This window comes from Pangasianodon hypophthalmus, chromosome 4 (genome assembly GCF_027358585.1).
Source record: "Pangasianodon hypophthalmus isolate fPanHyp1 chromosome 4, fPanHyp1.pri, whole genome shotgun sequence".
Taxonomy (NCBI): Eukaryota; Metazoa; Chordata; class Actinopteri; order Siluriformes; family Pangasiidae; genus Pangasianodon; species Pangasianodon hypophthalmus.
This window is the reverse complement of record NC_069713.1, coordinates 6,194,818-6,213,926: the sequence shown is the minus strand read 5'-3', so window position 1 is coordinate 6,213,926 and position 19,109 is coordinate 6,194,818. Positions and strand designations below refer to the sequence as shown.

The window sequence follows — 19,109 nt, the reverse complement described above, 5'->3', positions numbered from 1 at the left end:
ACAACCAGAAAACTGAGGGAACATGGGAACATGACTTAGAGCAAGAAATGAATGATTTCAGAGCGAAACTAAGGCCCGGTTCTCACCTGACATTAACATGCATCCTGGGTGATCTGATTGCTAAGTACAGGTAGCTAGAAATAGAAAGTAGCTACAAAGTCCAGGTGTGAATATGGTCTATTGTGTCTCTGAGACATGTTGTGATCTGATCACTCACACCACCTTCGAAGGTGGTCTCAATGCGTCCCAGACAGCAATGAAGGACAGCGCAATAGACTGCAACATTGCCCTAGCCAGAAAACATGGAATCATTGTGCTAAACGGTGTAGTTCTCCACCGATAGGCCAGTGGATAAATGTGATGCCTGGGGCTAGAACGCGAGCGGAACAAGATGCCTTATCTCTTTCATCGTCTCATCATTCCTTTTCGTTTGAGTTTCGTTAGCAGACCACGTGATCAATATGTTTGAAACAACAGATACAGTTACATGAGATAGTATTTGCGGGACTTTTCTGCTTGAAAACAAATGCAACAGAAGCCCTTCCTCCAGTGGAAATTATGGACCACAAGTGGTCACTGGAGACACTTTCAAAATGCCAGGTGTAAACGGCTATGTGTTTCGGGTGTCCACTTGTGATCGGACCACTCGAGGTGTGAACAGGACCTAAGACACAACCGGGTATAAACAGACAAACCAATCAATGCTGAACCGATAACAAGCGAGTACAATCAGAGAGCATACCAAACACAGGACGGGGTGGAGACGAGACTCGAAATCAAAACAAAACATACAAATTCAGACACAATCTCATGACATAAACCAAGCCACAAATTAAAAACAGTGCTTAGACCCGAGGGAGTTCATGACACCTCCACTCAATGGTAGATCCATGTTTATATACGCAACCTTGCGTCATACTTCCTTACGTTGTAAACTACCAGGCAGGGGCGAATGTATCAAAGCCAACATGAGGGTTCATAGCATGTCCTGATAGTGTCTCTAAACAGTAACACAACACTTATAAATAGTGCTGATAGCGTACTTTACTGAGGATGAGAATAACTCAATTTTCTCAAACTCATTTATCAAGCTGGATAGGAATTTATGCGTAATTTATTCGTAAATCTCTTTACAGGAGCATTTACACCAGAAATGTGGAGCTCAGGAAAATCCAGTTAGTTTGGAAAAAACCTGATTTTGTGGAAATTTACTTATAAGGAGACTCACTACTGCGATCCTCAGTTGAATGGCTTCAAATCGTATAACTGTCGATAAAAACTGCAGTTTTATATACGGATTACGCTGTCAAGTTTAAATCACTTATTTATCTCAATTACATGATGTCGTTTCATATTAATGTCTTGAAAGACTAGTCATTCAATTAGAACAAAAGTAATGGCTCCCTATAAAAGGAGGAAGAGTTATTGTGTGTCTATTATAGCTGACGTGTTGCAGTGGCTGAGCTGCATTACTGGAAGTTCTAGCGCATACCATGCTTCGAAGGCACTCTTTCACCGTTTATTCAACATTTTTATCATTTTCAGCTGCCTGCGAGCTTTGCCTTTTATAAAGATTTGTGGGCTAAATGAAAATCGTCTGTGGCTGGAGCACGCTTTGTAATTTACGCCTGACTGGCATTTATCAACATACGCACATGAGTACGAAGAAAAACAGCATTAATGTATTTTTCTTTAATCTAGCATGAATTTTTACAATTTTTTAAACATTTTTACACACGACTTCACGAAAAGACTATAAATAAATAACGTGTCACTATAAATAACAAACCATGGCTTTCAAATTGAAGATTTTATTATCTATTATAAAAGATAATAAAATATTATTATATTGTCATATCTGTGTATCATGACGCTTTTTTATTGATCTCTCAATCTGAAAATTATGCCACGCTTCATAGTAAAGTTATACAGAGCGATTATATCCTTGCATGTTAAACTCCTCCCAGAAGTGTCACAAGATCTTTATTAGTTTTATTAGGTCAATTGTGTCATATTCCACATGGTATGAGTCCTCTGAGAGGTGTGATGTCTTTATTGTCAGGATGACAGTAGAGAGGTTTTCCATGGTGTGTGAAGGCGTTTAGAAAATGTGGAGCTCTTCTACATGGCGCTGGCTTCTAGCATCATCTAGTGGTTTGACTCTGTAAGCTCAGAGAATCAAACATACAGTATATACTGTATATTCCACTGTAAATGAGAATGGCAAGAATGATTGTCTTTGCCATCCTAATAGTCATCCTAAATTTCGGCTTCTGTATATTAAAACACAACAGCGCTACACAATGTCTAAATTACATTAAAAAAATGTAATCCTACTTCAACCACATCAGTACACACAACTAATGTAATGCTTATGTGCTCAGATATTGGATTTGGACTTAAATGTTACTATGTAAAGAAGTTCTCCAGCATTAAACTAGCTTTACACAATGTTCTGTAGTTTCTTTGGTGCAGGACGGCATCTCTCAGCCTCAGCGTATTGGTAGAATTCACGTTGGTGTATCATGTGACCTTCACTTTTCTGACACTGCATTACCCATCATGCATTACACACAAATATCACGCAGTCATTGAGAATGTGCAAAGCAGGCAGTCATTAGTTCTATAGGGCTTGCGAGTAAGAAGGTAAGAATTACAAACCAATCATACCACAGGAGGTTGGATTTGTTGCATTATGGGTTAGGAAGCAAATATTTGGTTTCACAGTTTTTTAAAATTTGCATCCTCCTTCAGAATGGATCATGATTTTTTTTTTTTTTTGTGAATCTGGGATTCAAATTGAGAAATCTTGCTCCAGAGACAGCCTTGTCACTGCTGGATGAGTCGAGTTGGCTTGTTTACAACCATGTATCCATGGTTCAACTTTCTGTTCTGGTTGGAGTTTCCCTTTAAGTCATGATTTTCATGACTGTAATCTTACATTCACACTTTCCCGTCAGCTGTACTAATGCTGAACTCAGCTTCTAAGCGTTAACTGCCAGCCTCCACCTAATAACTAAACATTAACATTAAAACACTACGGTTATCTGCAATTATTTGCAAAATACTAGCAATTTACTGCATTATCTGTCATTATTACAATTATTTATATTCAGTGAGCCCTCACTGTTATTTGCACATTATTGCTATTTGCACATCTGCATTTTTATCCACTGTATATATGCATCATGCTGCTTATCACTACCTGTATACTATTTATCTCAACTTACTGCACCATAACTCTTATTTATTCCATTTAACTCAATTGCCATTTGCATTACTGCTATGCATCATATTGTTTATCTTTACCTGTACACTGTTAACTTATTGCACCATAACCTTGTTACCTCATTTCAGCTTATTTGCTATATGTACTACGCTGCTAAGTGCATTTTGTTGTCTTTGTACTCGTATTCTGACAATGACAATAAAGATGAGCCTAACCTAACACTGGCAAGCAGCTAAGCGACTGTAGAACATTTATTTTCTATGTATGTGTACAACACAGAGCTGTGATTTCAGTGACAGCAGCAATCAGCAAAGCAACATCACAAAAAAATAATAATAATAAATTCTCAAATCTGTGCAAATTGAGTATAACGCTGTAAAGCAACAAATCCAAATGATTGGCTCGAATGATTCCTCAGACCAATCCTACGCGACGTGTGGTCCGACTTTTCTTCAGTTCCCTGCTTGTAACTTTAGCTCCTGCCTTCCATTAGTTCCTGTTTACCCTTTGACTTGCAAAAATGGAAGAACTATGGTTACATCTTATCCTGTCAACCTCTCTTTAACTGTCTCTAGAGACTTTTGTAAGAAAAATAAAGCTTGGAAGGAAGCAGCAAAGATTGTTGGTGCCTCCACTGAGTGTACGTAGCTAGTACAGTTTGCTAATCTGCCAACAAAGTTTAATAGTTAGCTTAACTAGTTAGCTGTAGAAGGTATATATACTGTAGCTACTACTCTTTCTCATGTGAACAAAAAAAAAAAAAAAACCTGGACAGGCCACACCTACAAGTGACACAAGAGACTTGTCACTAGCTAGTGACAGTTTAGCCTGCACTAGCAAGTAACACTAGCAAGCCTTTATACAGGGTAACTTTAATCAAATTGATCTAGAAGATTTCACCTTTATTATTTGGATTTGGGTTTAAATTAGTCGTATTTAGGTGCTGTGGAATTGATTTGGAACTTCCCACCAAATGTACAAACATTTCACAGATTTTCTTCATACTCATGTACGTATGTTGATAAATGCCAATCACGTCACAGCTGATTTACATTTAACCCCACCCACAAAACGCCATAAAAGGCAAAGCTCAGAAAGAGCTGAAAACAACAAAATGATGACTAAATGGTGAAAGAGCACCCCATAGCTAAATCTTTCCGTAATTCAGCTCAGCCATTGCAGCACATCGGCAATGACACCACAGACACGCAATAAGTCTTCCTCCTTTTATAGGGTGCCATTACTTTGTCCAGATTGAATGATGAGGCTTATTTTTCTGAATTTATGGATTTGTTTTGGATCGCTTTCTTTCAGGTGATTAATATGAATGAGTTTGACCAAATGTTCATTAAACTGGTGCATAATTGAAGCGATTTAAACTTTACAGCGTAATCCGTGTATAAAATCCCAGCAACTCATCAACGATTATACGGTCCGAAGCCGATCAGTCGAGGCTCAATTTAGTGAGTCTCCTCATCCACAAATTCCCAAGCGAAATGTAGGATACAAACGTGTTTTTCCAAATGAAGACCACATTTCTTATGTAAACCATAAGAGTACATAACCATACTGTGTAAGATTTGTGAATAAAATTTGTTCATAACCAGCTCGATAAATGAGGCCCAGTGTGCTTGCCTTGTGTGCTCGTATGTGCTGAATGTCACAGTTTTAAAAAGCAGCTCCTGAATTTTCACACTTTGTCTCCTTGCAGCTAAGCTACCAAGTCTGGTGTGACTTACAAAAAAAAAAAAAAAAAAAAAAAAAAGGTAGACTAATAAGGGGATGATGATACACAGAACATTTTTAACAAATGAAATGCAACTTCTTCTCAAATTCTCCTAACAAATGTAATAATTTTTTTGTTTGTTTATGTAACCACTAAAGATCTAGAGGAAAATATTTCTTTCTGACACATCAGAGCTATAATCACACACTATCTATTCAAATATTTAAAAAATATTTTTAAAGGTACACTATATTCACATTTAAAGATGAAAGACACACATTGAAGGTACCAAAGATGCAGACAGCCTTAATGGTACCAGCGCAGTGATGAAGAAAGGTACGGTAACTTTATTTCTGACAGAAAGCATCATTTCCTAATAAACTAATAAACTTTTGGTATCTCCAAGTGTCCTTTTTCCTTCAAACTGTCTGATTAACTACTAAAATGACACACATCAGAGTAAACATATAGCTTAGTGGACATTAGTAGCTATTACATTTATAGGGATGTTAAAGAAAAACAAGAAAATGGGTTTTAAATGCAAAATATATTATGATGAATTGCCAATATTTCTAAAATAGCATGCAATGTGGGCGCTTTTTAGAATAATTATCATATATACATATACATATACATATACATATACATATATAATCATAATCTTGAAAATCATGTCATTGTGTAATTGTTCAAGACTGTCTGAAGCAAGGTCTTGTCTAAAAATATGAATGTTCAGACAAAATTCTTATTTCGAGCTGAATTAGCCACCACCAAATCACCATGCAGAGGTTATCAAGCTTTACTTTTAATGTGACACTTTATTCTTGCTTCTTATAATACAAGAATGTTACAAAGTTGTGTATGTGTGGAATAAGAGTGTTGTAGTGTTACAGTATTGTAGTTGTAGTGTTAGAGTGTTGCAGTGTTACACCAGTAGAGGGCAGCAGATCTCTAATTTTTGTGTTTCTTTTAACTCCACACAGCAGGATGGACAACTTCAGAACCCTGGACATCATAAGTACATCATAAGTACATCATAAGACTGTTCGGTGTTACAGCGGATAATGTTGCCGACTCAAAGCTCCAAGGTTCCCGGGTCGATCCTGAGCTCGGGGTTAATGACCGTGTGGAGTTTTGCATGTTCTCTAAGTGTAGGTGTGGGGTTTCTCTGGTTTCCTCTCACCTCCCAAAAAATTCCAGTAGGTGGATTTTCAACTCTAAATTGGCCCTAGGTGTGAATATGTGTGTGTGTGAATGTGTTTGCATGGTGCCATGTGATGGACTGGAGTCCCATTCAGGGTGTATTCCCACCTCACCCCCTGTGTTCCCAGGATACGCCCCGGATCCATCATGACTCTGACCAGAATAAAACAGACACAGATGATGAATTTATGAAGGAATGATGTTCTGTTAAATATGGTGGCTGTAGTACATCTATTACACCTGAACTATTACCAGTCACGTCATGATTATAACAACCGTACAGACAGATGTCAAAATAAATGGAAAAAAAAATCTGTTTTATTCTATCCTTATGGGCGTGGTCTCTTCTCAGATGACCACGCCCCTATCCACAGTGCACAAGGGCTCAGTGAATGGTTTGATGAGGATGAAAATGATGTAAATCATATGCTATGGCCTTCCCAAGTGAACACCTATGGGAGACTTGGGAGTGATGTGTTAGACAGCATCATCATACCCATCATCAAAACACCAACTGAGGGAATATTTTTTGAAAGAGCAGTGTTCATCACTAGAGTACAGCTCCACAGAGTTGAAGAATCAATACCAATGAAGCCCTGAAGCTTTTCCAGTGGCCTAACACCTTACTAACACACTTTTTGATGGTTTTTCCTTTAATTTGTCACCTGTCTATAGTTACCATATGATGCCATAGTAAAACTGTCACAGCTAAATCATAGATAAGTATACTGTATAGTACTCATCATTATTCTTCATGTCCATGGTAGTATCATGGATTAACAAGATTAACATGAATTAACTCCAGAAAGCTTTTAATAATGTTTCATAAGGCCAAATATTTCTAAACATGCTCTACTCCTTCTGATTTTTGGCCTTTAATAAACTGAAAAAATGATTACATAAAACTTCTAAGAGTAGTATGTGGCCCACTATAATCTTCCTCAAGTGAAGTTTTGTGTCCTGTGAGCTTCTTGGCGTGCACAAAATGTCATAATTTTTATATTTAATATTGCCCTCAAATAGTGTTTAATACCTCCTAGTGTGTATTTCCAGCCCAAATTATGTCTGTCAGGAAAGAATATTGTGATTATAACAATTTTTCAGACAGTCGCTAGACTTCTAATGGCTCATACAAGACTTAAGTTCAGGGTTAGAACTGTGTATAATTGAGACATGCTTCTGGTTTGGTCAAACTTTTAACCTGTAGTACATATAGTGTGCAATTTCAGTATTACCTCCTCACTATTACCTCCTTATACTGTATATACATTGGGAAAGTTTTGTGTATTCAGAGCCGGGTTATGCGCATGCTTACGAGGATTTTCTGAGCTCTACATTTAGATTATTCAAATCACCTGCATGTCGTTCATGCCTCTGAGTTTAACAGATTGTTCCTGAGTAGAAACACTGGACACAGGGCTTTTCGATAGCATCAAGACCACCACTTTTAAACACAAGCACTTACCCTTAAATCCGAAAAAAAAAATAAAAACAGTGATAGACTGAAGAAGCAGTTTGAAGGTTAAGCTGACTACGCACTCAACTTCTACGTCTACAGCTTACATTAAATCTATTCATAATTTATCCATAATAAACGATCCACTTTAAAGGGATAGTTCTATTAATTAATTAATAGTGTCATATTTATTTATTTAATTACTACTGACCTCGGATGGTATTGCATAGTTTTTTTTAGGTTTCAGTGTCTTTATAGCATAACAAACATATATTTTAGTGCAACTTATTATGTGGACAGCATGCACATAATAATTTTTAAAAAATCCTCCAAGCTGTGGTCACTCGGAGGATGTTTCACATCGTTTTGTATGACAAATCCAGAGAGGCACAGCATTACAGAGATCTCAGTCGCTGGCTTTACCGAGGCTAATAAAGTCCCAAAACTCCAGGCAGCAAAAAGAGTGCTACAGCTAAAACATGACAGCTAACCTAATTGCAATTTCACACTCTGCTTCTGTGACCAGAACGAATCTATTTGTTACATTATACGATGATATTCCACAGCAGCGCATGCACAAGCAAATAACTAGATTGTTTAAGCTGACGTGCTTTCGGGCGTCTCTAGAGAAAGCAGAGCCGCGGTAATTCTGAGTTTAACACATCATATTAAAATCACGAAGGCTTTGTAATCTGACAACAAGCCAAGGATGTGGGAAGTGGAGGTGCGGTGCTGTGGGTGGAGCAGCCCTGAATTTCAGGAGTCTTTTAACTGCAGCTGCTAAAATAATACTAATATATCAAGAAACAAATAAAGAAATAGACTTTTTGAGTATTTTGAGTAGTATTTGAGTTTATATGTTGGAGATAGTATTCGTTCTACACCAAAGTGATGTGCCAGCGATTACAATTTTAAATTTATTATATTATGGAATTGGAAGTTATGCTTTCCAGTTACTCAGTAAGATGACAAGTTTTTTTTTCATCTCATTAACTTCAAGAGATGCGGAAAGAGGTGAGGGAACGACTGTTTATAGCTGCTATGACTTAACCGAGAACAGGAACTAACTCCTGTGTCAGAAAACATATTGACTTTCTGACTGTTACAAAGCACTGACACTGGAGACTCCTTCCATAAATGTTAAATAAATGTCTCCTCAAAGAAAACATCACCATATGAATAATTAGCTTTTCTTTGTGATATAACATTTTTATTCTGTTTATTGGGCTTATATTATGTGGAGTGTCCATCATTAAAGACCCTGTGTAGAAGAACCTGTAAATAAAGCAGGCTACTAGAAGGAGCACATTAATAGAAACCAGTAAGAGAGAATTCAACCGTGCTGTGGTATAAATTCTAATCAACACACACACTCTCTGTTAAAAGAAACATGACTTGACTATCATTTGGGTGTAAAGTCATTGTGCATGCTACGTGAATAGTGGTTAAAGTTTCACAATAGTGCAGGTGGAAGCTGATGTGCAGAAATGTTTGGTGTCTGAGATTCTTTTGGGGATTTTGGGTTTGGGTTTTAAGACAACATTAAATATACGCACGTTCTTCTACTATGTCTTTCTCTTCTGTACGTTGTGTTTAAACATCTACTTTTTATAGATATTTTAGGTAGAAGGTGAGATTTATCCAAAATGAAAGTGACGCACAAATGTTAGAACATTTAGAGGAAAAGTACGAAAATATATGGGGACAAAAAGCAATGGTGGGAGAATTAATGAGTGTTTTAACGAACACATAAGACCATCTCTCTCTCCCTCTCTCTCTTTGCTCAGTCTATTTACTTTCTCTTCTTCAACAAAGTCCTGATTTACATTCACATACTGCACCATCCGAGTTCATCCCATTTATCCACTGATAACACAGACTTCTGCAGCATTAGCATTAGTTTCCCAACTGTCCTGAAATAACTTCGGTATGAATAGAGCATTACTATCTCAGAGACGTCGCCTGATATGATGGATGCAGTTAATAAACCAGCCTTTGGGAAGACAGTAAGGTGTTTTTCTGCATCACAAACATCCTATTTATAAGGACGATTGCTGAAACAAAAAGCATTACAACAAAACGCTGAATGGAAATAAACGCTCTGTGCTCGCATACTATTATTCATCCATCCATCCATTTTCCATACTGCTGTTCCTACACAGGGTCACAGGGAGCCTGGAGCCTATCCCAGGGGAAGCGGGGAAGAAGGCAGGGTGCCAACCTATTGCAGGGGGCAATCGCACACACCTTCACACACTACGAACAATTTGGAAGATCCAGTCAGGCTACAACGCATGTCTTTGGACTGGGGAGGAAACCGGAGTACGTGGAGGAAATCCACAAAGTACCGGGAGAACACACAAACTCTGCACACACAGGGCGGAGACAGGAGTCGAACCCCCAACCCCAGAGGTGCGAGGCAAATGTGCTACCCACTAAGCCACCATGCCCGTCCACACACTGATATAACATCCAATAATCCATCTACACAACAAGGAATAAAACACTTTGTGTTATAGGAAAATAATCACTGACGCGGTGGAGGGATGAAGCAGAGTTACAGTTACCACCCTAATGTTGATTATTTTCTTATAGCAGCATGTGCTTTATTTCACTTACACTACTACAAATTGTCACCGATTACAATTTAAATTTTTTAATGAATAAAAAGGTTTTTTTTAACCATTTATAGTTATATTAAATGTTGTGACACTACTGCCAGAGCTGCTGTTATGGAGAATTCAGCAGCACCACATTCAGCAGGGTTTGACCTGGATTCAGCAAAGCAGACAGCACATATCGGATAAAATGCACTACTGACCATCTGGGAGAGGATGAGTGTGTGGTGTGAGCGTGTGTGTGCATGTGTGTGTGTGTGTGTGTCTGAGAGAGAGAGAGAGACAGAGAAAAAAGAGAAAAAGAGACAGAGACAGTGGGACAGAGATGAAGAGAGAGAGACACAGAGAGAGAGAATGAATCCCTCTATTGCAGAAATAATGGTGTGTGTGTTGTGTGTATGAGACACTAAGGACATGGTTCACAGCAGACATTTAATTTATATTGATTTCCAATCTAGTTACACACACACACACACACACACACACAGTTTGTCTGGTTTGTGACCTCGTGTCTTTTACACGCTGCATTATAAAGCTATTAATTGAGCCAGACATGAGGTGCATTTTAATATTTCACTCTTTTGTCATTTAATACTAAACACTTGCTAAAATATTAAGAACAGATCATTGATAAATGTACAAAAAAAAAAAAAAAATTCCAGCTCTCTGCATTTCCTATGAGGATCTTTATAATTATGAAATAATGTTTTTGGAAAAAACTCTAAAACAGAAACATCAGAACATCGACTATTGTCATATGAAGGGGCGCTTTTACTTTCCTACTGATTCTAAAATAGAACAAAACAAAACAGAAATATCCCAATTGTTGAAATGGTATGATGTATATTTAAGATTTATGGAAGGAGTCTCCAGTGTCAGTGCTTTGTAAAAAGGAAAAAAAAACCAGGAATGTAACATGAAAAGCTGCATTGTTTAAAGAGATTCTAGTGAAGGAACGACTGCTTATAGCTGCTGTAACGTAAGTGATAACGGGAACGTTCCACAACATTAAATGCAACTATAAATGGATAAAAATCATGACGTGTCGTTCTTCAATTATTTTAAAAATCATAAGCATTAGCGAACAGCTGTGAAATAAGATTAATTACGTTGTTATGTCCGTTCTCGCGTCGTGAAGCACCTTCTAAAGCAGCTCATAGATAAGCAGGAAGTTATATGATGGGCAGGAAGTCATCATGTGCTCTCTTCCTGTGTGCCAAGCGTCTCTGTCGTCTCTCTGTAAATCCCTCCTTACACTCTCAGTATAAAAGATACTAAACTGTACCATGCCTGTTACTCAGACGGTGGCCTTTAAAACTCATTTTTGGTACAGCCCAGGTCCTTTGGTTCTAATTACATTCTTTATACGAGTTTTAAAGACACACTAGAATCGCTTTCCCAGGTGAAAGACAAACATTACAGCTTAAAATCACACACCAGTGACAACCACGAGTGCACTTTAGTACCTTTTAGTTCTGCAAGTGAAGAGATTTGTCCTCATTTCAGACCTCAGACTTCACCATACGATATGATTTTTATTCTTAAGGCAATGATTCGATCAATTTTTGATGATACTCCTGAATCTGCTACACTACGACTATAACACCCTGGTGTGTAAGGAGGGAAATAAGGACTCAGGAGGCAGGTTTTGGAGAATGCAGCTCTGTTTTTCTTTCTTTCTTTTTTTTATTGGCATGCTTTTCAGCACTTGGCTCAATGTACAATGAAACAAGCACACACAGTTCTGCACTGCTGCAGCTTGGCGTAGATGCACTCTTGGGGTTCTCTTGACTGCAAGACACACACACACAAATAGACCTATGTTAATCACTCACAGGTGTACGCTCATTCATGGAATTACTCACTCCTTCACCTAGACTCCGCCTTCCATTTGTAAAACGGCGTTTGACCACGCCTCTGCTGCGACAGACACAATACAATTTCGATTGATAAAGCAACGATTCGCTACTTGATGAAACCAAATAATCTGTTATCATACGATAAGGCAATGGTTCAATACTTTATAATATCACTGAATCTGCTAGGATACGATATGATACAGTTTCAATTCATAAGGCGACGATTCGATACTTGACGATACCGCCGAATCTGCTATGACGCGATACTATTTCAGTTAACAAGGTAATGATTCACTACTTTATATCACTGAATCTGCTATAATACGATACAATTTTGATTCATAAGGCAATAAGTCAACATTTGACGATACCACTGAATCAGCTACATTATGATATGTTATGATACGATTTAGATTAAGGCAACAGCTAGATATTTGACGATACCATTGAATCTGCTATGATGCGATACAATACGATTTCAATTCATAAGGCAACTCGATATTTGACTAAATCACTGAATCTGATACTATACGATATGATTTCTGTTCAAAAGGCAACAATTCTATATTTTGACTAAATCACTGAATCTGATACTATACGATATGATTTTGATTTAGGAGTCTCTGATCGATATATGACCAACTTTGTTCAGAATCTGGGGCAGGCCTAATGTTAATTCATGAATAATGATAACGTAGAGAAGGACTATTTTAAAAGTATCCAAGGTACAGGCTAATCATCTTGCTAAATCACTTTGCTAGCTTGCATTTTTGTCCTTTTTTGATAATAATGTGAGATTTGTAATCAGTTATAATCTATTTATGATTGCTGCCTTGATTCATTTAAAACGGATGCCTTTTAAAATCAATGCATCAATACAAATCACCAGATTGTTACGCCCCTAATTTATTGGTCAGTTTGATAATGATGTTTCAGTCCACTTTCTCTGAGATGGGTCTCAATCTAAAATCTATATGACTGTATTTCACGTGCACCTCCTCAATCACTGCTGATGACGTGTTATGGATGCGCGTGAAAGATGTCAGATCGGATCAGCGTAGTCTGATGCCAAAAATGAAACCTTATATTGATTTTTTTATCTTTGAAAGACAGTAGGGCTTAACCCCGCTAGCACATTTACACCAGCTGACCCTGATGTTGCAGCTTATTCAGCTTCACCGGAAGCGTAGAACAGTGTAATGCCAGATATATTACCCCATCAAAATCCATTTTTGAGGCAAAAATTGTAAAAAAAAATGTAAGAAAAAGTTAATATTATTATTTAAAGTCAGTCATGTGACCTAGGTTTTGCCGCCGGCTGAACTAAAGTCATGCCAGAGTGAGTTTGTAGCATAGCAGGGCTCTAATCTTAGGCAGCGAGGCTGTTCTGCATTTTCAGCCAGCAGTCACACCCAACACACACACACACACACACACACACACACACACACACACACACATACACAACACTCATTCATACTGCAGCAGGAAGCTATGCTGATCTTGTTGGCTCTTTCTCTGAGAGAGAGAGAGAGAGAGGGAGAGAGTGTGTGTGTGTGTGTGTGTGTGTGTGTGTGTGTGTGTGTGTGTGTGCCAGACACACACAGTCACACCGGCGAGGTTTGACAGGAAGTGTCCGTTAGAGAGCGTGTCTGCTGATGAAGTGGAGAGGAAAAACCCGTCCACCATCTTTTATAGCAAATGCAGGAGGAAGCCGATGGTGTTAATCATCCACACTGCACCACCGTCATGCCTGTCATACATCACCATCCTCGTGCTGACACAGCACACTGCAGGGGCACCGAGAACAACACCGACGAGTGTATGTGAGGGTGAGGGGAGGAGCAAAGCATCATGGGATATGTAGATTACTGAGGAGAAGGATTAGACTCTTTGATTGCTCTGATTATTGTAATCGGATTATTGTACAGTATTATGGCAAAGGGGAAGAATCAGGATCGAGACGTTTGTGTGTGTGTATGTGTGTGTGAGAGAGAGACAGAGTGTGTGTTTAGAGTACTTAAGTATCCTTTAAAAATGTTAGTACTCTTTCTCAATTAGTAATGTATTTCTTATATATATATATATATATATATATATATATATATATATATATATATATGTTTTTTTTTTTTCAGTTTATTTATATATTTATATAAAAAAATGTGTTGTAGAACTTTCCAGAAATAAACACTGCTTGGTTTTGTACACTGTAAGCCTGATGTAAACACTGTGCTGTAAAGATTTCCTCTCTATGGTGCTGCTACGGTACGACAGACCACCGCAATGTGTGTGTGTGTGTGTGTGTGTGTGTCTGTGTGATGCATAGGTGTCAGACTCAATCCCTGGAGAGCCAACACAATGCACAGTTTACCGTCCTACCTCATTTAACACACCTGATTCCACTCATCAGCTAATTAACGAGGTGTTCATAGCTGATTTGTGGGTTAAAGTGAACGAACAAACAAACAAATAAATAAATAAATCTCTGTAGAGCTGCGGTTTTACAGAACCTGAGCTGAAGTAGTGTGTGTGTGTGTGTGTGTGTGTGTGTGTGTGTGTGAACACAAAAGTGACCACATTCAGTTTCCTTCTCATTATGAAACAGACAATACTAGGTAAAATTGTCTTTTTTTTTAAATAATCTCCTCCAGATTATAATCAGTTTTATTTTTTTCAGTTTTATTAATCAAGTTTATTATTGATATTTAAATTGCCTCACTGAAATTCACACGCCACGCTGACTGTATCAGAAGTTCTTCAGTGACCACGGTGATTTCGTTAGTGTTATTAGATGTTTCGTAATATAATGACAGGGAGAATATGAAGTAATACAAACATAAAATCCAACACCAGGAAAACAAACACAGAAGATCTAAACCTGCACTCGCACTAGTTAAAGCCCTGTAGGGTGCCTCTATGGTAGATAAAACATGACAAACTGCCCTCTAGGGTGCCCTTACTATAGATAAAATGTGGTAAAGTGCCCACTAGGGTGCCGCTACTATAGATAAAATGTGGTAAAGTGCCCTCTAGGGTGCCTCTACTATAGATAAAATGTGGTAAAGTGCCCTCTAGGGTGCCTCTACTATAGATAAAATGTGGTAAAGTGCCCTCTAGGGTGCCTCTACTATAGATAAAATGTGGTAAAGTGCCCACTAGGGTGCCTCTACTATAGATAAAATGTGGTAAAGTGCCCTCTAGGGTGCCCTTGCTATAGATAAAACGTGGTAAAGTGCCCTCTAGGGTGCCCTTACTATAGATAAAATGTGGTAAAGTGCCCACTAGGGTGCCCTTGCTATAGATAAAACGTGGTAAAGTGCCCTCTAGGGTGCCCTTACTATAGATAAAATGTGGTAAAGTACCCACTAGGGTGCCCTTACTATAGATAAAATGTGGTAAAGTGCCCACTAGGGTGCCTCTACTATAGATAAAATGTGGTAAAGTGCCCCCTAGGGTGCCCTTACTGTAGATAAAATGTGGAAAAAGTGCCCTATAGGGTGCCTCTACTATAGATAAAATGTGGTAAAGTGCCCCCTAGGGTGCCCTTACTGTAGATAAAATGTGGTAAAGTGCCCACTAGGGTGCCCTTACTGTAGATAAAGTGTGGTAAAGTGCCCACTAGGGCACCCTTACTGTAGAGAAAATGTGGTAAAGTGCCCACTAGGGTGCCTCTACTATAGATAAAATGTGGTTAAGTGCCCTATAGGGTGCCCCTACTATAGATAAAATGTGGTAAAGTGTCCTCTAGAGTGCCCTTACTGTAGATAAAATGTGGTAAAGTGCCCACTAGGGCGCCCTTACTGTAGATAAAATGTGGTAAAGTGCCCACTAGGGTGCCCTTACTGTAGATAAAATGTGCTAAAGTGCACACTAGGGTGCCTCTACTATAGATAAAATGTGAAAAAGTGCGCCATAGGGTGCCCCTACTATAGATAAAATGTGATAACATGTCCTCTAGAGTGCCCCTATGGTAGATAGAATGTGATGACGTGCCCTCTAGGGTGCTTTTACAGTGGAGAAAATGTGACAAAGTGCCCTAATGGCTGCCCTTCAAATGGAAAAAAACATAATGAAATGTCCTGTAGGGTGCCACTATGTGTAAGAAAACATAAAGAAGTGCCCTCTAGGGTGTCCGTACAGTGAATAATATGTGATGAAATGTTCTGTTGGGTGCTGCTATGTGTGTGAAAACATAAAGAAATGCCCTCTAAGGTGTCCTTATAGTGGAGAAAATGTGACTAAGTGCCCTCTAGGCTGTCGTTCCAGTAGAGAAAACATGACAAAGTGCCCTTAAAAACAGCCTAGAGGGCACTTTAACACATTTTCTCCACTGTAAGGACAAAATGTGATAAAGTGCCCTCTAGGCTGTTTTTCCAGTAGAGAAAACATGACGAAGTGCCCTCTAGGGTGTCCTTATAGTGGAGAAAATGTGATAAAATGCCCTCTAGGGTGTCCTTATAATGGAGAAAATGTGATTAAGTGCCCTCTAGGCTGTCCTTCCAGTAGAGAAATCATGACAAAGTGCCCTTAGGGTGTCCTTACAGTGGAGAAAATGTGACAAAGTGCCCTCTAGGGTTCCTGTATTTGTGAAGAAACAAGATGAAGTGCCCTAAAGAGTGCCTAATAGGAAGTGCCCTTCATATTTTTTTGCCCCTGCCCCTCAGACAGTCTGTGTCCACCCCTGAATTCGCATTTAAGGACTGATGTGTAATTAGTGGAACCTCTCAGCTTGTTTGTATGTTTTTTCCCCCCCAGACTGCTGTAATATTGCTGGCAAAATTAACAAAATTGCTGGCTGCTGATTAATAACGTACAGCGAGTGCGATAAAGTTCATTATTGAGAACTGTATTCATGGCTTCGTGTTATGTAACAGAATTCAGAAATTAATATGTAACACGGGGTGTCCTGTAAACTAAAATATGGAACTCGACATAATAAAACAATCTTACTGGAATCATTGGTGAAGAACGGACGAATAGCGTAACGGAGATTCAAAATTAGCAAATGATATGATACAAGTTTGACATTATGATTTAATAATTATGAGGATGAGTCTCAGAGTGGGTCTGAGAAATCACAACCTTCCATTAGCAACATTATAAAGCCTATGAATAATCTCTAATATCTAATGTCAGTTTTAATAAAAAAATCAGATGGAAAGTTTAGAAATTGTAGTAGAAATATTATTGCATGCATTTAAATAATGAACCTAATATATGAAAATATATTAAAATATTTTTACAGTAAAGGGGTACGTAGTTATTAAAAGTTTGTGCACCCCGATCCGTGATCTATGACACATTTCTGGAATATTTACATAAATAACAAATGGATATTCTTTATTATATTTACTGTAAACTTTACACAACATGAATGAGCTCTCATGTGACATGTTTGTATGAAATTTGCATTGTTACTCAGTTTTTAACAGTAACATACACACTTTTGGGAAAGGCATCGTGTATCATTTTCGTATAACAGCACAGGTAGTTCCGGCTGTGACATGAACAATTAATATTAATACGCTCGTTCTAATATGTTATTGTTTCTATAGCAACAGATCATACACAGGGACCCGTACTACAGCGGACGCAACACATAATCTAAGACTAATAAAATACGATAATAATAATGAAAAACGAATTTTTTAAAAACGTGTTGTTTTTTAAACAAAGTAAAATGTATACTCGTTAATGTGGTGATTTTTTTTTTTTCATTTATTTAACTTTTTTCATTTATATAACTTTTATGGAAAGAGTCTCGAGTGTCAGCACTTTGTAACTGTCACGGTGCTTTGCAAAGTTTCCCAGCGTGGGAAAGTCTTTACGCTTTTTGCTTTCTGTGTTTTTTGAGAGAGAGAGAGAGGGAGAGAAAAGAGAGAGGCTGATGAAGAATGACTGCTTATCACGGCTATAACATAAGTAAGAACAGGAGCTAACTCGTCTCTCGGATGTTCCACAACATAATCTAACTCTAAACTGTTAAAATGTGCAATGTTTCATTCATTAATAAATTAAACACTCGTAATCGTTGAAAAAATCGCTGTGGCGTAAGCAGAATATCACACTCCAGACCGTGCTGTTGTACGAAAATAATCCACTCGGGGCTGGTAATGTATCACACCACCCATAGTCACATGGTCTGCCGTGTGTTATTCCTTACAGAGATATTGTTCATGGTGTTTTTAGACGAATGATTGAACTGCAAATAATTTAAAATTTACTCACATAAGTAAAATACACAGACATGGACATGACACAAAGGGCACAGAGGTGTTTGCTCACTCAGTCATCTCCAGTAATGGCTTTATCCTGGTCAGGGCTGCGGTAGATCCGGAGTCTATCCCGGGAACGCCGGGTGTGAGATGGGATAGGACTCGAGTCTATCACAACACACCAGGCACACACACATGTATACACCAAGGGGCAGTTTTAGTCACCATTCCATTCCACCTCCTGGCATGTTTTTGGGAGGTACGAGGCAACCGAAGAACTTCATTGAACCGCACACGGACATGGGGAGAACATGCACTGACAGTAACTCCAGCTCAGGATCGAACCCGGGACCGTAGAGCTGTGAGGCAGTAACACATACACACTGCACCACCGCGTTTACACACATTTGCTCATCAAAGTCAACTAAGTCAAGCCTGTCTGAACTTCACTATTATCACATGGGGATTACATTTGCTCAAAAAAGCAAGTTGCTTCCTACATTTGTTTGGGGGCATAAATCATATTTTTTACAGCTTTATTATTATTATTATTATTATTATTGTGGGTTTTTTTACAGTGTGGTATTTTACAGCAGCTTGTGAGTGCTTGCCAACGCAGGGCAGCTTGGTTTGAAGCCCCACCCTGTGCCCACTATCAGTCCTGCTTAGGAAGTCAGTCCACGTCCACCAGCAGAAGGCGGAAACCGTGTCAGCGTTTCAGCTCCTCGCGTTCCTCGTGCACGGCGTTTACACGTGATGCAACTCCACGTTTCAACACCACGTTTTAAAGAGGGTCCGGA

The 19,109-nt window shown here is 38.5% G+C and overlaps 1 protein-coding gene across 1 annotated transcript in view; it reads right to left on the bottom strand.

Annotated features, from left to right (window-relative positions):
* The window catches only part of LOC113547280 (phosphatase and actin regulator 1), an 83,976-nt gene that overhangs the window by 63,834 nt on the left and 1,033 nt on the right, over window positions 1-19,109 (bottom strand). The gene's annotated exons all lie outside the window — the stretch shown is intronic.